The sequence below is a fragment of the Rhinolophus sinicus genome, chromosome 13, assembly GCF_057876585.1.
Source record: "Rhinolophus sinicus isolate RSI-liver-muscle chromosome 13, RSI-T2T, whole genome shotgun sequence".
NCBI classification, from domain to species: Eukaryota; Metazoa; Chordata; class Mammalia; order Chiroptera; family Rhinolophidae; genus Rhinolophus; species Rhinolophus sinicus.
The window spans coordinates 19,384,945-19,405,289 of NC_142513.1; the positions used below are offsets into that span (position 1 = coordinate 19,384,945).

Consider the following 20,345-nt stretch of genomic DNA (forward strand, 5'->3'; position numbering starts at 1 on the left):
TCCTCCTGGAGCGTGCTCCTGAATCAAATGGCCAAGTCCTAGCCCCCTTCAAGGCCCAGACCAAATGTCCCCACACTTCAACTGCTATGCCCCATGCTCCCCACCCCCCTTTCCCTGAGCGCTCTCCTCTGAATGTCAGTTGCACGTTTCCCCGTCTCTCTCCAATGGCAATTTGCACTGTTGACTGGGTCACAGCCACACCTGCACACTTTACTTCCCCTTTGGGGAACACAGGGGACTGCAGTGGTTTCTAGCACAGTCTCTGGAGCTGGACAGACCTGAACTCAAATACCAGCTCTAGCTATCTGACCGTGGGTAAGTCACTTCTCCTCTCTGAGTTGCAGCTTCCTCTGGAAAACGGCGGCAATAATAAACAGCACCTACTCCATAGAGTTGTTGCAGTGAAATGAGATCATGCACATTAAGCGTTCAGCACAGAGCCTGGCATGAAGTGAGAGCTCAGTAATGTGACTTATTTGTTATGGTGACCTTAAGAGGTTCATAGCAGGTTCATGGGTGGTTTTTCTTTACATTTCCTGAAATGCCTACGACACAGGTACACACTGAATGGATGCCTTCATATGGAGGCAGATCTGGAAAGAAGCCCTTTCCAATAGACAGAGCAGTGTAACCTGGACCTGGGCAGGTAGTGAGCTCTGTGTCATGGAGCAGCATGCAAACAGATGTTGGACAGTCACTTGAACTACCGACCAGAGGCAGTAGACACAGTGATCAGAGCATGGGCTCTGAAGCCAGACTACCGGGACTTGAACCCCTGCTCCTCCTCTTATTCAATGTGTGACCTTCAGTAGCTGTGCCTCAGTTTCCTCATCTATAAAATGGGGATAGTAATAGTGCCTACCCAAAGGACTGTCATGAAGATTAAATGAACTAACAATACACGTAAAGCAATAGAACATGCTCAGCACAGGGAGAATAATTCAATAAACATTACCTATTATCGTATTTTGCCGCATATAATACACTCCCATGTATAATGCGCACCCACGTTTTAGGCCCAAACTTTCCGGGGAAAAAAGTCTTTTGTTTTAATTTTCCAATATTTTGTGTAAAAATATCAGCTAGATTGCTAGCTCCTGCCTAAACTGTACAAAGAGAACTGTCACGCTGTTCATGCTGTGGTAATAAAGTCAGCATCGCCTGTCTTATCAAGTCAGTCACCTCCTCTGTGGACAACAAGACGTCACTTTTCATTTCATTTCATTGAATCATTGGCCGAAATTACTTTCACTGCAAGTTCGTTATAAGTTCAACAAAACCGATTATCATATTCCAGGGTATTATTTTGCATATGGATATCGTTATTGATTTCTAGAGTTACACTTTTAACGCATAAGCATAAATAAAAGAATTAAACTTTCGTGAGTTATATAAATGTCTAATCACTGTGTTGTACACCTGAAACTAATATAATATTGTACATCAACTGTAATTGAAAAATTATTTTTAAAAAGATATTTTTGTGTATTGAAAGCTGTGGAGAGGTAAACTTATTCTATGATTTGTAATCATAACCCTTGTTTTCTAGAAGGCAAAAACAACATAGTGCAGCTAAACTTAACTCGTAAGAAGGCCCAGTCTCATATTAGTAAGAAGAGGCCTATAAGTTTACGTATATTGTGAGAGAACAGAAACCTAGCAAGGGAGAAAGAAAGACAGGACCACTGGTCCAATCAAGCATTTCTTGCTCAGAGACTGTACGCTTTTTTGTGTGTGTGTGTGAAGATAGTATTACTTACTCTACTTACATCACAAAAATGTTTGAAGATCAATTGAAACAATCTATATAAGAGATTTTTATTAAAATACCATACATATAAAAACAAAAAAATTAAAAACATTTATATAGATACGGAATTAGTACTACCCATGTATAATGCGCATCCTTATTTTTGCCTCACAAATTTGGGCCAAAAAGTGCGCATTATACATGGCAAAATACGGTATTATCACAGTTGGTATTTGTATTGCTATTACTGAAAAGGGGAGTTATGGTCCCTTGCAGGCCTATGAGCTATTCTTCTCCTATAACCGAAGACTCTACTAATATCCTAGTGCATTCTTGTGGTTCTGTCTGCAGAGCAGCCTTTTACTCCCCCTTCTTCTGGTGACAGCCCTGCTCCAGAAGAGGCTGTCTCTTAGCTACGTGGGTAAGCACGTGACCCAGGCCTGGCCACTCAGAACGTCTCTATCCCCCACAGCAACAACGATTGAACCAATCAGAGTCCTTCCCTTAGATTGATATATAGATCCTGGCAGAAAAATAGTTCCCTCTTTCTTTTTGGGTTGCTAAGCTGGGGCAGTGGACAGCCAGTTCCTAATAAGGGCATAAAGGAGCGACAAGCAGTGATGGGAGACAGATGGAGAGTCAACTGCGTTCCTCATCCTTCAATCTCATGACCTGTCCCAGGAGCTATTAAAGTCCGTTTCTGGTTTAAGCCACTTTGAGATGACTTTCTGTCTCTTGTTTCTGAAAAAAGCCATGCCCATCATAGAGGCCCTCACCAAGATAAGGTCTGTGCTGGCCATGGGCAAGGCCAGGCAGAAGCCAGCATTATATTAGGTTGGTGCAAAAGTAATTGCGGTTTTTGCAATTATTTTTAACCTTTAAACCACAATTACTTTTGCACCAGCCTAATAACTGCTCCTGTGCATTTCAACACAATCCCTGTCACCTGGCCTGTAAGGGACAAAGCATGTTCTCAAGAATCACCCAACCCAGGAGTCTTCAGACACTACTTCCGGAGCCCTGGGAATCTGCGGAGGCACCTCCAAAAACATCCACAGAACAAAGGGCAGGAAGGAGGCAGCAAGATCCTGAATAAACTACTCCCAATTCAACGAGAGCAATTCTGTTACAAATGCTTCCTGTTGGGATTCTGTTGCCCCCAAAGACTTGAAATACCCTATTCTAACCGATGCTGAGAAGAGCATTAAGAAGCAGCTAGGGTTGATGTGTCCATCCCCATTCTGCAGAAGAGGAAACTGAGGCCCAGAAAGGGGAAGCGATGAGGCCAAAGCCACAGAGCCAGTCAGTGTCAGAGCAAGGACACGAACACAGAGTTCTGGACTTGCCGTCCAAACGACTTCCCCTGCACCAGGCGGCCTGGGAAAATCTGTCGTCTCTCCCATTTCCTATCTCCTCCAGTAAACCGATGGTGGTTAACATCCAGAGTCTCACCTTTCATGACTCTGACCCCTACTGAGTTGCCTGGCTTCTTGGAGGGCTTCCGGAAGCGCAAGGAACTTGTGCAGTAATAAATGTAGGAACCAAGCTCTGCCTCCCCTACCCACGCTCCCCCACTCCATGCACACATCCACTTAGTTCCACTTCTCCCCATCCATTTGCCCAAATGTCAGGAAAAGACCAGCAGGCCCCTTCCTGGGAACTGCGAATCCACCTCTTCTGTCCTGGCTGTGCTGTGGCTGTGGACAGAGGGGTCCTTGTTCCCAGTGCTTCCTGCCCAGAGATCTCCATGGGGCCCATGTGCTGGCAGGAAGGAGCCAAATCGTTCCTTTTAACTGGAGCTAAAGCCACCCCCTACCCCCACCAGACCTAGGAGCAACATGCTCTCAGCTCTGTTTGGCATTTCTTCTACCTGCCCCAGCCTGGCGCTGCTCCCCCCACCCCCCACAGCCCCTGCTCCTTACACACACACACACACACACACACACACGCATGCACGCACACACTGATGAGTTCCCCTGGGGTACAGAGGTGTCTCACATCTAATCGAAAATAAAAATCAGAGGATTCTACCATGACAACATCACAGCCCTAGCAGCCATGCCTTATTAATAAGGCCACAATGACATTTGCATATTACTTCGAAATTTCCCCACCAGCGGAACTTCACTGCCTCAGTTCCCTCTCTATGTCACCACTTGCCAGTCCCTAGTTAGAAGGGTGCTTTGACATGCCCTGGGCCAGTGTTTGTAATTACCTGCCCAGAGCCAAGATGGTTCCCTGTCAGTGTATGGGGGCGGCTGGGGGCTAAGGAATTAGCCAGTTAGAATCCCCCAGCCCTACCCTAACTGCAACCACCGCCGTTTGCAACCCCTTTGGCTGTTTCATACATTCAGATTCTTTTGGGTTCATTTGAATTTCCCTGCAAGAAAGTTTGAAAACAACTCATTTACTCTGACGCCACCTTCCCCCACTCCTGCCCTGACAGTGTATATATGACCCTAAGGCCAACGGAAAGGATGGTGCTGCCTAACTAAGCTCGCTTAGTCATCAGTGGCAGAACCAGAATGAAACCGCCTCTCCTGAATGGAGTCTACAACCTAGGAGTGGCTAAGCGAGAGAAAACAAGGGCTCCAGGGTCAGCTAATCCGGCTTCCAGGTCTAAGGCCATCCGTCACTAGCCATGCTGACCCGGATAAGCAATATAGGCCAAGCACGTTGTCTAACACAGAGCTGTTTAATGAATAATGTGTTTCAGTCCCTACCTCAAAATAAGCCCAAACCAGAGAGGCCCAGCAGCACTGCCTCCCCCACCCCCCTTTTCAAACCCACCAGAAATCTGTGGCCTAGACAAACCCTCAGGCGTCCCCAGCTGTAAAATATATCAAAACAGAGAGCCTGAGGGCCTGGAAGATCAATTTGTCCAACCTGAGCAGAAGGAGGCAAGTTAGGCTGTGCCAGTGTTCACACTCACCCGTCCTGCGTCCACACCGGCTCCCTCGGGGTAAGGCCGTCAGTCAGGCACCTAGAAGGAGGAAGCGGTGTTAGCTCCTCTGATCTGAGTTCATGGGCCCAGCATGCAGCTGGAAACTGAGAGGCTGGCATTTGACTCTCTGAGGAACTTGGGGAAGTTGCTGAACCTGTTAAACAGAACGGGCCCGTGTGACTATGCAGAGAGCAAAAGGGAAAGGAACAAATCTGAAGCTGGCGCAGCCAACGCAGGCCAGGCCCAGGCCGTGAAGGGCCTCGGAGGCCAAGGTAAAGAGCTCAGTCTTGATTCTAAGAGCAGCGGGCAATCACTGATTCATAGGGTACAGAATGGCCTGGACACGGGCAAGAAGAGCGTTAGGTGTATGAATTAGGGGGCTGTTGTGGTTGTCCGGGGGGCACGTAACAAGGGCTCAGACTGGGTGGTCGCAGTAGAGCTAGAAAAAGTAGGTGGAGTCAAGGATATTTAAGCGGTGGTATCCACAGAACATGGTGGTGGACTGGATCTGGGGACAACGGAGAGCAGAGGCCTGCCTACCCCTCAGGCGCTTCTTTCCATGTCAGTCCCATGGTCTCCAAACCCAGGAAAAACACACCTACTGCTCTCTCACATTGGCTTATCCCTGCCTCAGTCTCTCCATCTGTAAAATAAATGTGGTTGGACGCATTGGTCCCTAAGGTCTTTTTAGCATTAATAGTCTGCTTTGTTCTAATTCACTCACAAAGTATTTAAGCCCCCTTTCAATCCTCTTTAAGCCCCAACTGCAGGCCCGGCCTGATACACAATGGGGCAGCATTGTTGCAGGGAGAAACTTCAGGCCCCCTGGACTCACACACTCAGAACGGTAAATCTCCAAGGGGGCTAAGGTGTTTCCACCTTACACAGAACGCAAGAATCAGACGAACAGGAAGGTAACTCTGGCTGAGGTTAGAACAGCAGAAGTGGACGGTGTGTGCCCGAGCCCCATGGGCCTCAGGACACGGCCACTCCAGCTGTAACATCAGTCACCCGGCAACCTGCTTCCCCATCCATGCTTCCTAGCACCTGGATGAACTTTGGGAGGCCAGGTAGGGAGCATGCCTGGGAGTCAGTGCAGCACCATGGTTCTAAGCTTGGGCTCTACAGTCACACAGACCTGGTTTGAATTATGGCTCCCCCAAATCTAGCTGTGTGGCCTGGGGCAAGTCACTTCACTTCTCTGAGCACTAGTCTCATTTGGAAAACAAGAGTAATAGTGTCTGCTTCCGGGGCTTAAGGGAGGATTCAATGAGATGATGAATGTGGAGAGCTCAGCACAGAGCCTGACCACAACAACCCAGGAGGTAACAGCGTCCAATACAGATGCGGGAACTGACACCCAGAGAGGTGAAATGATGCCCTGAAGACTAACACAGTGGAGAGTGCAGGGGTGAGACCCAGAGCCCAGGTTCTTAACCACTAAGTTATATGCAGAGCATTTCAGTTCCTTCTTTCAGATGAAAAATTGAGACTAAAAAATGACAAGTGACTTGACGAAGGCTACAGAGAATTAAGGGTAGAAAAGGGATCTGAACCCAGACCTCCTTGATGAAAAAGCCCAAGGTCTCCCCCATGTGCGTCCAGAAAGCAGATGTATGTGGAAACCAGATTGCAGGGCCCTTTAAACCTGTAACAGGAACAAATACAAATCTGGGCAGATTTGGGGGCGGGGGGTGGGGGGAGCTACCTTGAGAGGAAACCAGAAGGAGCTGGTGAAACAAAAGCCTCTTTCTCAGAAGCCCTCCCTCGGGACTGGGCAGGAGAGGAGGGGGCTGACAAGCAGTCCATCCGTCCTGCCAGGGCTGAGCTGAAGGCTGGATCTAAACAAATAGAAACAGTTCCAGCTTGGCCACCAACTTGCTGTGTGATCCTAGGCAAGACACACACACACACACACACACACACACACACACACAGAGTTCTGTTTCTTCTACTCAAGAATGAGACGGTTGTACTGAATGGTGTTGAGATCCCTTCCAGTTATAGGTGACTAATAATAACCATTTCTCACAAGCTCCCAACTCCTGGTCAGGCCCTGCTCCTACAACCCCAAAACGTGGCCTCTTAACTCTGGCTCCAATATTACTACAGTAGGGTTGGGAACTCCTGCACTCATGTTCTGGCTGCATAGCCAGGTTACTTCCCCACAACAGGCCTTGGCTTCCTCATCTATAAAATGGGTACATATCTTTGCCCAGTCACCTACTGAACGGGAAGATCCAAGGAGCTACCTCAAGGGCAAGAAATCCCCTGAGGTAACGCACAAAGCATCCCTGAGTCCCCATCCCAAATCCACCCTCAAGCTCTTTAACTTCTCCTTTCCCTCTGGTCCAGGTCACTTTTGCACAAATGGAACAAGACAATCCAAGGTGACGGATGCAACAGCAGTAGCAACTACCCCCACAACTAACAGTAGTAGCAACCACAGCTAATACCTGAGTAACTGATACCAATTTGCTAATACCTAATTCCCTAGTCACACGGGCCAGACACTCTGCTTAAGTGAGGCATGCACGTGGACTAGATCTCAGCGAATCCCCTCAGTCAACGAGGTAAATTCCACTGTTAGTCTAGATTTACAGATGACAGACTAAGTAAGGTTCAGCAGAGTTAAGAGACTTGCCCAAGGTCACACACACAGCAAGTGAGTAGCATGGCCACCCAGACACAGGCTGTTCATCTGACCTCAGAAGTTGTCAACTTATCCTTGAAGCTACGGGGTTTCCAGGGTAATATTCCACCGTGGGGCATGGCCCAGATCTAGGGGGGCAGTGAGTGGGAAGTATCTGAGCTTCGCCTCCCCAAATAACTAGTCTTTATAGTCGTGTATTATTATTCAAATGTGTCTAACTCAACTCTGGCTAGAACAGTGCTGTCCAATAGAAACACAAAAATGCAAGCCACATATGTAATTTAAAATTTTCCAATAGCCGCATTTTAAAGAATACAAAGGAATGGATAAAATTAATTTTAATAGTGTATTTATTTAACCCAATATATCCATTTCAACATGAAACTGATGTAAAAATACTATTGAGGTATTTTACATTCTTTTTTTCATGCCAAGTCTTCTAAATCCAGTGTGCATCTTACATTTGGAGCCCATCTCAATTCTGACACTATATTTTCATTGGATATTTAGATTCTCTTGGTCTTTACGATTGAAAAAGTATATTCATGAACCTAAGTTCCCAAACGTACGTGGTTTTCTGATAAGTGAATGGAGTACTTTTTAAATTTTAAATTAATCAAATCAAGTAAGATTAAAAATTCAGTTCCTCAGTGGCACTCGCCACATTTCAAGTGCTCAATGGCCACATGTGGCTGGTGGCTGCTGTAGGGGGCAGCGCAGCTCTAGACATCAAGCCTAGAGGATGGGATGGTGGCCTGGAAGGCCCGAAGGCAGAGCTAGGCCCCCCAAAGTGAGTCAAATCTGAATAGAATGCTATCTACTCACTCAACACACCTCTGCTGAGCCTAACATTAATATCTATACCTATCTACAGCCTGAAAACTCAAACACTGAGCCTAATATTAATATCTACATCTGGGGCCTATTATATTCATAGTGATGGTAACAAAGGGATCAGAGAACCCATTGTTCAGAGGCTGACACAGTGGCTCAGAGAGGTGGGCCACCTGCCCAAGATCACCCAGCTCTGACCCTGGGCCTGGCTGACTAAGAGGCCTGAGCTCTGTCCCTAAAGCTTGATAGGGGCCCCACCTAAAACTCTGCCTTCTAAAGAAATAAGCCTTGGCCACTATTCTCAGGGACCCCTCTTTCCCCAGGCTAGTGGCAGAGAATGGCCTAGAATAGGACACCCAGTGAAGAGAGTAAAATAGAAGGAGAGCAGGAGAAAGGTATGGCATGGCCTGCACTGGGTGACGGGTCTGTGTACAGGCCTTAGGCCACTGTAGCACCGTCCCTACCACCCCCCAGCCCTTCCCTGCAGGAGGCAAAGCCAGCAAGGTCCACTGGCTGCCTGCCTTCTGGGTGGGTCCTGGGGCTTGGCACCATGCCCTCCCTGCACCTCTCCCAAGAGCACTCACCCAGAGGCCGCTGGACTAGGGCCAGAGCCACTACTCACCTCCCAGGGTCACCTCAGCTGGAGTCCAGGGAAAGGGTCCAAAAGGCAGGCCTCCCTCTAGAAGGAGGGGAGGAGCAGATTCTGGAGACAGATTCCAGTGCAGGGAAAAGGTGGCAGGCACAGGCCAGAAAAACCTGGGTGGCTCCGCCCCTCTCCGGGTGAGCACAGCTAGCTCTCAGCCCAGCAGGGCGGGGAGACGCTCACCAGCCATTAGGTTTAACAATTAACTTCGATTTCTATTTCTGCAGGAGGCAGTTCCAGCAAAAAGTCCCATCCGGGGGTAGGGGGCCTTGGAGAGGAGCAGAAGGAGAAAGGGACAGATAGAAGGTGTGAAGGAAGGAAGGGGGTGTTAGTCCCTTCCCCTCCTCCTTCCCAGCATATCATACGAATGTGGGACAGCCCTCATGCTAAGGCATAAGTTCCATAAGGTCAGAGGCAGTGACCCGGCACATAGTAGGTACTCAATAAATATTTTTTTATTAATGAACAAGAGGCAGGTGAACTAGAATAAAGCAGGCCAGATAGGTGGGCAGACTGATGGAGAAGAAGTGCAGGACGGCAAAAGGTGGCTTGCCCTGGGATGGGGACCTTCCTGACTCCTCTGACCCAGGTCCTCACTGAAACCAGGCCTGACTGAGGACTGAGATGGCAGCCACCCAGGGCATGCCAGGAACGTGGCTTTAAAGTGCCCCCCTCCCTGGGTCTGCTCTTCCCAGCTGTGACCTTTGGAGCTCTCATTTCTTCCCCCATAAAATGAGGGTGCTACCACTGTGGCTCACAGATGCTGGATGCTCGGTGCTGGTGTAATACGGGTGTGTCTCTGGTTGCTTGGCAACAGCCTCCTCTTCTCAGGCCACCCCCTGCACTCCCCCACCTCCCAGTATTCCCCTGGCTCCCACTGATGCGGCCCTTCTTCCTTTCTGGGAAGGAAAGCCCAGAAGGATGACAGCTTCAGCCCACTCGCATCCCACTCACCTGGGATCACACGTACACACCTTGGCAACAGATTGCTCCCAATCTGACATCTGCTTGTCATTTACATCCCTCCTTGGGATCCCCCTCCTCACCCTCTTCCCTTAACCCCTAACACAGACCTAGGTCCACAGCTCACCTGGGGCTGGCGCTGAACTCACTGCGGCCCGTTTACTCAGTGTTTCTGGACGGGGTCTCCCACTTCTGGGCCTCTGCTTCCCCGATGTGTAACAGAGGGGTGAGGAGGGTGGATCAGGAGATGGCTTCTCCTGCCGGCCACCTCTGATATTTACAGATTCTGACATTTCTGGGATCAATTTGCACTTCTACTTCACACAGACCAGAGTTCAGATCTCAACCTTGGGCAGGTAAACAAGGGGCCCTATTACTATGGAGCAGTCTCCATGGCGAGCCGGCAGAGGCCTGGGGCTACTGCCCACCCCCGGCCTTTCTCAGCTCAAGCCTGGGCAGAGGGACCAAGGCCCTGCCTGCTCACCTCCGCCAGAAAGTCCTAACTTTTCTGCCCGACCTTTCTAGTCTCGTGTCTCCTTTTCAATAGTGTCATCAGGAACCATCAACCCCCCAAATTCTTCTTAGCAAAACAAGGCTTGAAGCTCCCCCTCTACCTGGGGTGCTGACCCCCAAGTCCCTCCCTGTGTGAAGATTCTGGGGCTGTCTCTGCTCCGACCTGCTTGTCCCTGCATCCTCCCTGCAACACTTCCCGTCTCCAGGCTGGAAGTCGCCTCCTTTCCCTCCACAGCGAACACCTGTCTCCCTGCCTCCTGTCACTCAGCCACATCCCTACCAGACACTATTACTCATAGTAGAGTCTTACTTGACCTTAAGGCCCTGAAGACCGAGGAACTCCTACAATGATTTTTCTCTCTCACGCTCACCCCCCCCAGCACGACGCTCAAAACACAACAGGTGTCTGCTGAAACACCAATGATAATAACCATTAACTGAAAAGTAATGAATTATAATTGTTTATTGACCATTTGTTCTGTACAATGCCCAGATCTCAGCATTTTACACATATCATTTCAGTGAATCCTCCCAAGCCCACAACAAACGTGTCATCCCTACCCCTTGGTTTTAAGCTGAGGCAATTGAGGCTCAGAGAGGTGCAGTGATTTGCCCGTCACACAGCCAGGAAACGGCAGAGTCAAGACTGGAATTTAAGTTCTTACCCACTGCCCAACTTGGCCTCCTCCGATCCACAAATAAAGGGGATATGTGAGAAGTTGTGGCCTGCCAGAGATGGGGCCACAAGGCCTCCAAAGAAACCAGCCCAGCCCAGGGCCAGGGACAGATTCTGCAAATAGAACTTAATAATCTTCCATGAAGCAACTGCTCTGTGCCAAGCCCTGTGTTACATGCTGGGGAGCAAAGAATGATCCATGAGCCATCCATCCTAGGGCTCACAATCCAGCAAGAGACAAGCGACATCCCAGGATAAAGCAAAGACCAAGCAGAACTTGTCCCCAGAGAATAGATAAGGTGCTAAGGGAATGCAGGGGAGGAAGACACAAATTCTCATTGTAGGGGTGAGGATGGGAGGCCTCACACGGTTTTGTGGGACAGAGGTTGGCATCTGAGCTGAGCCTTGAAAAGGCTTACAGGATTTCAACAGTGACTGGGGAAGGAGGGTGGCATTCCTGGCAGGGAGGAACCCAGGAACCTGGGGCAAAGACACAGGTAAGCACTGGGCATGTCCTAGGAACCTCAGGAAACACATTCTCCGAGCCCCTCCCCTTGGCACTGGCCCCAGGGGCGGCCCTGAAGAGGCCACCTTCAGCATCCCCAGACTCACAGGCACCTGGTTGTTTATGGTGAGTGGGCCCGGAAAGAGAGAAAGGGCTGCGCAATTAGGCCTGTGATCTGACAAGAGGGACTCAAGGAGCAAGGATCCAGGCTCTGTATGAAGTCTCTGAAGATGGGAGACACTAAAGGGGGGGGGGGTCTCACCAGAGGGGTGTGAAGCTGGGGAGACAGCAAGAAAAAGGGCAAAGAACGTGAATTGGGAAGCAGGACACCTGGCTTCCAGAACCACAGATCGAAGCTCCGTGGGATCGCGGGCTTATACTGTCCAATCCCATTTTACAGCTGGTAAAACTGAAGCCCAGACGGGGGGAAGGACGACCTGCAGCCCCTCAGCACCGTCACTTAAAACCAGCTATGCGCTGCGGGGTAGGGAAGATCTGCCTTCCACGCCCGACTCTGCCGGTGGCTTCCTGGGTGACCCTTCTCCAGGCATTAGGCTCCCACTCTATAAAACCACCCAACTTTTACGGGTAGTGACTCAGAGACTCAGAGGGTACCTGTGGATCCTCTCCCGAGATCAAAGTGCACACTCAAAGGTGTGCATGCTGTTTCAGAAGTTCATGAACATTCGAGACCAGCATTCTTTAAGGGCAATCTGAGAACCCTCTGTCTCCCAATCACCTTGACTCTGAACTTGTTCAAACGGGCTGATTCCAGCGCCTACCATGGATCCCACCTGCTGCCAGGGAGCAGCTGAGTTTGACTCTCTGGGGTGAGTCCTGGTAGAGTGTTTTCCTAGCAAGCTCCTCTCTTCTGCTCTTGGGGAAGCAAAGTTTGAGAAGCCTTGCCTTAGGGAACCCTCAGAGGTGGGGGGAGTGTTGAGAGCTCTCGTTTGAGCAGTTTCATGTACTGAATTTCTGCTTCCTTGTGTACGAAGAGAGGGCTCTGTAGCTAAAAGTTTTAAAGCCACTGCTCATTAATCAAGGCCACATGCTCAAGGTGACCCTGGTCATGGCCATGGTGGGACTTGGGGGAGGGCCAGCAAGCCTCCTGCAGCTGCCCAATTTCTGAAGCGACATTCTGAGATCGGCAGCGCCGCCTGGGAGGGAGTCTGGACTCCTAGGCTGAACATGGGGTGAGAGGAGGTTTCTAATCAATCCAGCCTCAAGGCTCCTTTCCTCTCTCCAGTCTTACCCTGGCACTCGGCCAGCTCCGGCTTCCTTCCTTTTTTCTTTCTAGCATAAGTGTACTCCTGAACCACGGTCTCCTGGCTCCAGCCTCTGCCTCCCTGCCTTCCCCTCCACCCATCACGAAGCCTGACAGAGAGGATCTCCGAGCCCCCAAACTCCCAAGCACCCTTCTGAAGAGACCAAACTATCACTCTCTGCAGAGCAGAAGCTTATTTCCCTGGAAGACTCAAGATAATCTATGAAAAACTAAGGGGGCCAGTGACAAAACAATATTTTGGAAAAAAGCCAAAGTGCCATCAGACCTGTTCTGTCACCTGCCCCTGAGGCAGTGTCTCTCCCACAAGTGGATAGCTGCCTGGACCCTGCTGGGCTCAGAGCCGTGGCCTGCCCTGGGGCTGACACTGAAGGAAGGCCAGTCTCTGAGGGGGTAACAGTGCAGCCTGGAAGACAGGAAACCTGGATTGCAGACCCTGCTCTCCGAGCCAAGAATCTGTTCTCCGAATCTGAACACATGGACATCCTTCTGCGAACCCCTCGACATTCTCATAGGCTCTATCCAGGGCAGTGCAGGAAAGACTCAAGAGCGCCTGCCAACTTCGGAGGGATGTAGACGTCAGTCCCGGCTGTGTTGCTTGCTGGCTGAGGACTGAGTAGGCCTGGGGTGAGTTACTTAGCCTCCTTTAACAAAATGGGGGTGTAACCTGTGCCTCGCAGGGTAGGCGCAAGGATTAAAAGACGGAGGCATGAAAAGAGTTTAGCACAGGGCCTGGCACATGATAAGCCAATAAACGTAAGCGGTTATTTATCAGTCACTGGAGTGAGCCTCTGACTAGGCTTTCTCATTCTTAGGTGGCCTGAAGCAACCCCGAAACCGCCCACCTCAACTGGGTCTGGAGGCTTTATCTTTAGAGCTTCAATCTGGACAGAAGAGGGAGGAGGGGAAGGCAAGAGAAGGAAGCGAGAGAAAACTGAGGAGTAGGGAAGGTAAAAGAAAATCAAGGCGTGAAGAAGAGCCTGGCTCCCTAGCTTGGGAGAAAAGAAGATGACTTCAAGGAAACTGCCAAGACGGGATAAGCCTGCTCTCCTTTCTAGAACCTTCCCTAGGCCCACCAAGGCAAGACTTAGAGGGACACAGCCTGCTGAGAGCACTGCCCTGGCTGGCAATAGGGACACTGAAGCCTTGGGTTACGGCACCTCCAAGCTGCACTACCGGCCCGTGGTGGCCTCCGCCGGCTGCAGCAGACAGAGAGGGCCAGAGCCAGGCTGAGAACAAAACGACCTGCCCATGTAGCCTGCGAAGGCAGTGCCCGCTCATGCAGGACTCAGGGAGCCCCCTGCTTGGGATTCTGATCCGGACTCAGCAGGACTCTCCCCCACTGGCTTCCAGCTCCAAGCGCTGGGCAGAGCTCACTCTAGGCCTCTGCCGGCCCCAAGCTCCTGCTTCTGGGGCTCAAGTTGCAACTGGGGGAAAAGCACTGTTCGGACTGTAAACAGGAGCCACAGACAAGCTGTCCCATTGCCACTGACCAGCTGTGTGACCTTCAGGGTGTCACTCCTCTCAGAGCGCATTTCCCTCCTCTGGCCAATGAGGGCAAGGACCCTGTGTAAGGTTCTCCCAGCTCTCACGGGGGTGACACTTCGCAGGATCCCTCTGAGCACAAAGGGGCGAAAAGGACTCACTCAGTAAAGGAGAGGGCTGGGCTGGGCTCTGCTGAGAAGGCAGGAGATGTGGCAATGGCCAAGCGTTATTGTGATGATGACGATTATAATTAAAAATTTCAGCAACAAACTCTTAAGCTCATTATCCCCCGGGATTCACAATCTGGTGAGAGAGGTAGAGCTGAATGATGGCAGATGAGGAAAGTGAAGCAAGAGCGAAGTGACTTGTCCCAGCTAAGCGCAGAGAGCGGGGAGCCTAAGAGGAGGTCGTCAGTACTGTGTGCCTACTACGTACCACCTGACCGAGTTTGCCCCTCTCTGTTATCTTGACTGAGGCTCACCACCACAACATGGCATCGATGGCAGGTGCTACTGTCCTTGTTTCATAGAAGAGGAAACTGAGGCTAAGAAAGAAATAACGGATTTACTCGAAGCCTCATGGCTGTTCCATTGCAAAGCATGGATAGGAACCTGGGCTTGTGGGGCTCGAAGACCTGAACTCTTTTCATCTTCCTGGATGTACTGGGATGAATAGTGCCCTCCCCCCAAATTCACGCCTACCCAGAACCTCAAAATGTGACCTTATTTGGAAATAGAGTCATTGCAGATATAATTAGTTAAAATAAAATGAGGTCATACTGGATTAGGGTGGGTCCTAAATCTAATATGACTGGTGTCCTTATACGAAGAGGAGACAACACAGACACACAGGGACAAAGGGGAAGAAGCCATGTGACAACAGGCAGATGCAGCTGCAGGACAGGGAGCACGGCGGGGGGGGGGGGGAACAGACACCCCCACCCCACCCCCAGAAGGAGCCAACCTTGCCGACACCTTGATTTCTAACTTGTAGCTCCAGAATTGTGAGAGAATACATTTCTACATTTTTAAGCCACCTAGATTGCAGTACTTCGTTAAGCAGCCCTAGGAAATTAATACACTATGAGTCCATTAGTAGCAGACCTCGGATTCAAATTCCAATCTTCAGATTCCCACTCATTAGCCCTGGAGGTTAATGGGGGGTTGGGGGCTGTGAAAAGTCATTCTCATCCCTCCTTCATCTCCCTGACCCAGGCTGGCCTGAATCCATCAACTGTGCTTCCGTGTTCTAGGTCTCTATCTACCCGCACTGGGCCTTTTCATCAATGCAAACAAGCCTGAGCCCAGTCTCCGGGCCCGCCCCCTCCATCCAGGCCTTCCTCTAACACCACCTGGAGAGCTGTGGTTTTGAAATGCAAATCTGATCCTTCCAGGCTACCTTCTTCCCCTTCCCTTGCTCCCCACAACCTGTAGGTCTCACTCGAGATTTTCAGCCCGTGACAGACGTGGCCCCAACCTTCCTCTCAGGCCGAATCTCCAGCCACTCACTCTACCCACCCCCACCACTCACCACCTTCTGCTCTAACCGCATGGAACTCTTTGGAGTTCCCCTAACAACCCACAGGGCCTTTGCACCTGCTGCTCCAACTACCTGGAAGACAAAATCCAGCCCAAGCACCATCTCTCTCCTCCGTGAAGAATTTTCCTCCAGGAACAGTCGCACCCTGGCACCTCGTACATTGTACACCTTTACATGTCTGCCCCCATGCCCAGCTGGTGAGCACTGTTGTATTCATTTCTATTTCTGTAGGCTTAGGGTTGGCAAAAGGCATTCAAGAATGTTACGTTGAACTGTGGAGAAGCATAATAGTAATAGTCGCTAACATTTACCAAGTGTTTACTATGTGCTCAGCACTGTGCAAAGCATTCCATGTATCGTACCTCATTTCATTCTCAAAACAGCCCCGCGAAACAGATTGGTCCTGTTTTACAGGCGAGGAAATGAAGAGATGAAGTCACTTGCCCGAGCCCACCTGACTCGTATGGGGCAAAGCCCAAAGGACTGTAGAGCCAGTGTTAGTAACCAATGCCAGGTGTACAGTCCATCCCAATACCCTCATTTTACAAAGGAGGAAACAAGCAAGAAAGGGAAAGTGACGTGCCCACAGTCAGTAATAAGGCGTGGACTCTGACGTTTAGATTCCTTATTCAACGCTTTTCCTCTTCTCATTCTTGCAGGATCCTAACCCAGGAGGACACAGAAGACAGTCTAGGCTGTGTCTCCTGAAGAGCCTTCTCCTGCCTCCCCTACAGCAGAGCCCAGCATGGGCCTGGGCACAGTGGGGGCTCAAATGTATGGCCATGAGCTACAGCAGTAAAAAGACAAATCTACTTCCAAAAATGTCTAAGGCCTGCTTAGACGTTACAGTGTCAGGAGAGGAAACTTTGGGTACCATTTAGTACCATCTCCCATTTTATAGTTATCCACTCAAGAAATTTATTGAACACCAATCACAAGCCGGGCACTGAGTGGAGGCACCAGGGAGACTGATAAACAAGTTCCTGCCCAGATGGCATTTGCAATCCAGTGAGGGGAGACAGACAAACAACTACCAAGTTCATGTATAATTACAAACTCTCATAAGTACTATGAAAGTTCTGAGGGAGCGCTAAGAATGGTTCACAGAAAAAACCGACTTAGCCTAGAGAGTTGGTGAAGGGCCTCCTGACGAAGTAACTCTTGAGCGGAAAGCTGAAGAGTGTGAGTTAACCAAGATAAGAAGCAGGGGAAGAGTATGCTGGACAGAAGGGAACAGCATGTGCAAAATTCCAGAGGCGAAGGAGTTCCTGTTGCCTGGGTGAACTAAAAGGAGGCCAGAGTGGCTGGTTTCCAGAGACGCGGGCAGGGGCTCCATCCTACAGGTCAAGGTAAGGAGTGGAGAAACTAAGCAGAGCAGACACCCCTTTGTTCAGAACCTGGCCCCGAGTTAACACTGTCAATGAGTCATTGCATTATGCAGCGAAGGAGTGATTTGTCCAAGGAAGACCTGGGACTGGAAACCAGAATCGCTACCTTCCAGGCGAGGGCTGCTACTTCAGGTATGTGTCTGGGAAGGAGCACGAGAGGCTTTCCAGGTGTTCCAGAACCTATACAAGGTTCTGGCTCCCTGGCTACACTTTTCTCGAGCTCTGGCGTACATCAGAATCACTTGTGTTTGGTAAAACATAGACTGCTGGGCTCCACCCCCAAAGTTATTGATTCAGTAGGTCTGGTGTGAGGCTCAAGAATTTGCATTTCTAACAAAATCCCAGGTGACCCTGCTGCTGCTGGTGGAGTGACCACACTTTGAGAACCATTGCTCTAGACTAGAGTACATGGGGGCTAGGGGAAATGGTGAGTGGGGACCGTGGGCAGGATCTTTGGGGGCTGGAAAGGTGGATTCCTAACTCTGGGTATCAATGAGACAAACTCGAGCACTCTGAGAAAGGGAAGGGGCCTCAAATTCCCAGAATCCAGCCTACTAGCTGCTCAGCTAGGGAAACTGAGGCTTAGGGGGTTTAGACTCTGACATCAGGGAAGTTCAATAAAAATGTGTTCAGTAAACAGGTAAACACATCAAGGGTTTGAGCAAAGACAAAAAGAGACTCCTGAGCTCCAGGCCACAGCCTTTCCTGTCACGGGAGAGACATTCAGGAAAGGGGACCGCAAGCTCAGCTTTTCCCAGCTCTGCCGCCTTGGGCAGTGAAACATTTTAAGAATTGCAGAAATCTGCTGTTGGCCTCCAATCCTGTCACCCATCCTTTCACACTCCCCGCTCTCTCCCTTTACACTCCAAATCCTGTGTACTTTATCCTGGCAAGCCCGCAGCAGAGGGGGAGGGGAGGTTATAGAGAAAAAGCACTGGAAGTGGAGGAAGAATTCTGGACTTGAATATACTTCTTCCAGAACAACTCATTCCTCCTATCAGAGTCTCAGTTTGTCTCTATCCTTGTAGCCAGTCTTACCCTAACCTACCAACATTTCAGCACCAGCATCGGAAACCCACAAAGCCAGGCACTAAATTTCCAAACTACCCTTTCACCCAGTTTTTCTAAAATAGAGTGCCCATGCACAAAATTTTTCTGTCCTACTCCAGTTGGCACCAAAATGCCACTTCAAACCTACATGCACAGTCTTACTGATACACAATCAGCTATATGTAAATAAAAGCAAACATACCAGAACTTATAAAAACACGTATACATCAAGACATACATTATTTACTGTTCACTGATAAGACATACCTATGCACCCAAATGCACAAGAAATACACAGAACACACACATGCACACAGACTACAGATCTAGAAATGCATGCCCTGCATCAACAAATGGGGGAAGGGGTACAGACACACCCAGACACCTCTCTCAAAGTAGAGGTCCCCTGATGGAGAGATTCCTTGGGGGTGGGCTGGACCTTTAAGAGAGTGGTTCTCCCGCCTCCTTTCAGAACACCTAAGATGTGAGTCTACGCTCCGTGCAGGGGTGAGGGTGGGAGTGCGGCTAACCTGGCAAGGCCCGGTCTGGCTCTGGAGGACGGTCCCCGCGACGCGACAGGAAATGGATCCCTGAACTGACTGGGTCAAGAGCCTGGGGACTGCTGCCGCTGCGGCCAGCAACACCCCACACCCACATCCACACCCCCCACTCACACCCTGGCTTCAGGCAGGACACGCCCTCCGCTCCCGCTCTGCCGGGTACTCGGCTCCGCTGTCAGCCCAGCTCCCGCAGGCCCCCGGGGTGTGGCCGCCCACCTGCCAGCAGGGCGTCTCCGCCGCGCCGGGACTCTCGCGCCACCGCCCCCACACTCTGCCCCAGCCAGGTGCCCGGCTCTCGGCGACCGCAGCGCCTCGGCCGCTGCCCTCACCCCATCCTCCTGGCAGTGCGGAGACAAAGCCGCGCACACGCACACGGGGGCTACGCGGGTGCACACCCGCCCTCGCACGCGCACTCACGGAGAGTCACACTGGCGTTCACACAGCGACACACACACACACACACACACACACACACACACACACTGCCACAGGCTCCAGCCACAAGCTAAGCCACTGGCACACAACCTTATCCAGATGTACACACACTCAGCTACACATTCGGACACACCCTCTCATAGACACATTCACGGACAGACACACGCAGACACACACCACCCAGCCTTCGGAGATATGCAGGGCACACACCCTCACAGATGCACACCCCGCGCACACACGCACGCGCGCATACACCGAGCATCCACTTGCACAGATTCACGGGCACACGCGCGCTCACACCCAACACACACCCGGCGACGTGGACTCCACCACACATAGCCACGCTGGTGTGAAGTCAAACGAACCCAGGCCAGGATTCCTGGCTCCGGCGCCCCCCGCAACACCCCCTTCCCCCCTCCCCCGCCCCAATGGTGTCTGGCCCCCAGGAGCCTGCCCGCGGGCCTGTCAGTACTCAAGGACCCGGGACCGAGCCCGGAGCCCTCGGTAATACCCCCCCCCCCCCCCACACACACACACACACGGGCTGGACGCCGCGGGGTCCTCGGGGCCCGGAGGAGGGTGGCGAGGGCAGCGAGGGCAGCTAACCTGGCGGCGGACGCGGCTTCCGGGCGCTGTCTGTCCCCAGTCGGTGCGTCCGGCGGCCGCCCCGGCGGGCTCCGTGGCGCGCTGGAGCTGCGCAGAAATGCCCCGCTCGCTCGCCTGCTCCCACTCTCCCTCCCACGGCGCAAAGCCCCCTCCCCGCCCGCCCCCCACGCTCGGCCTCCCCGCTCCGCCCCGCCCCGGCCGGCTCCCCCGAGGAGGAGGAGGAGGCGATCCCGGCCGCCTAGGCAGCCGCGGCGAGCCGCGAAGAGCCGGGGGAGCGCCGGAGCCGCCGGAGCCGCGCGTCGGGAGGAGCCGCGTCGCCGCGGGGAGGGGAGGAGGGGAGGGGAGGGGGCTGAGCCCCGGGAGCCCGCCTGGCTCTCGAGGCCCGCGCCCGCTCCCCCACGTGGGCCCCGCGCCTGGCGCCTACCTGAGCCGCACGGAGCTCAGAGGCCAGGGGGGAGGAAAAAGACACCCCACCCCGGGCCTCCTCAACCTCGGGCTCCCGGCCGGGTGGGCTAGGGC

General features: G+C 51.6%; 1 protein-coding gene across 14 annotated transcripts in view; it reads right to left on the reverse strand.

Annotated features, from left to right (window-relative positions):
• Window positions 1–19,980, reverse strand: part of EPB41L1 (erythrocyte membrane protein band 4.1 like 1) — a 117,282-nt gene extending 97,302 nt beyond the window's left edge. For 7 of the 14 annotated variants that reach the window (XM_088789150.1, XM_088789151.1, XM_088789154.1 and 4 more), the window contains exons 1-2: window positions 19,827–19,980; window positions 4,683–4,733 (exon numbers count right to left, since the gene is read on the reverse strand). The gene's annotated coding sequence lies outside the window, so the exon portion shown is untranslated. The remainder of the gene's footprint in view (window positions 1–4,682; window positions 4,734–19,826) is intronic. The other 7 variants (XM_088789158.1, XM_088789159.1, XM_088789157.1 and 4 more) reach the window with 3 other exon arrangements.
• Between the last annotated feature and the right edge of the window lie 365 nt (window positions 19,981–20,345).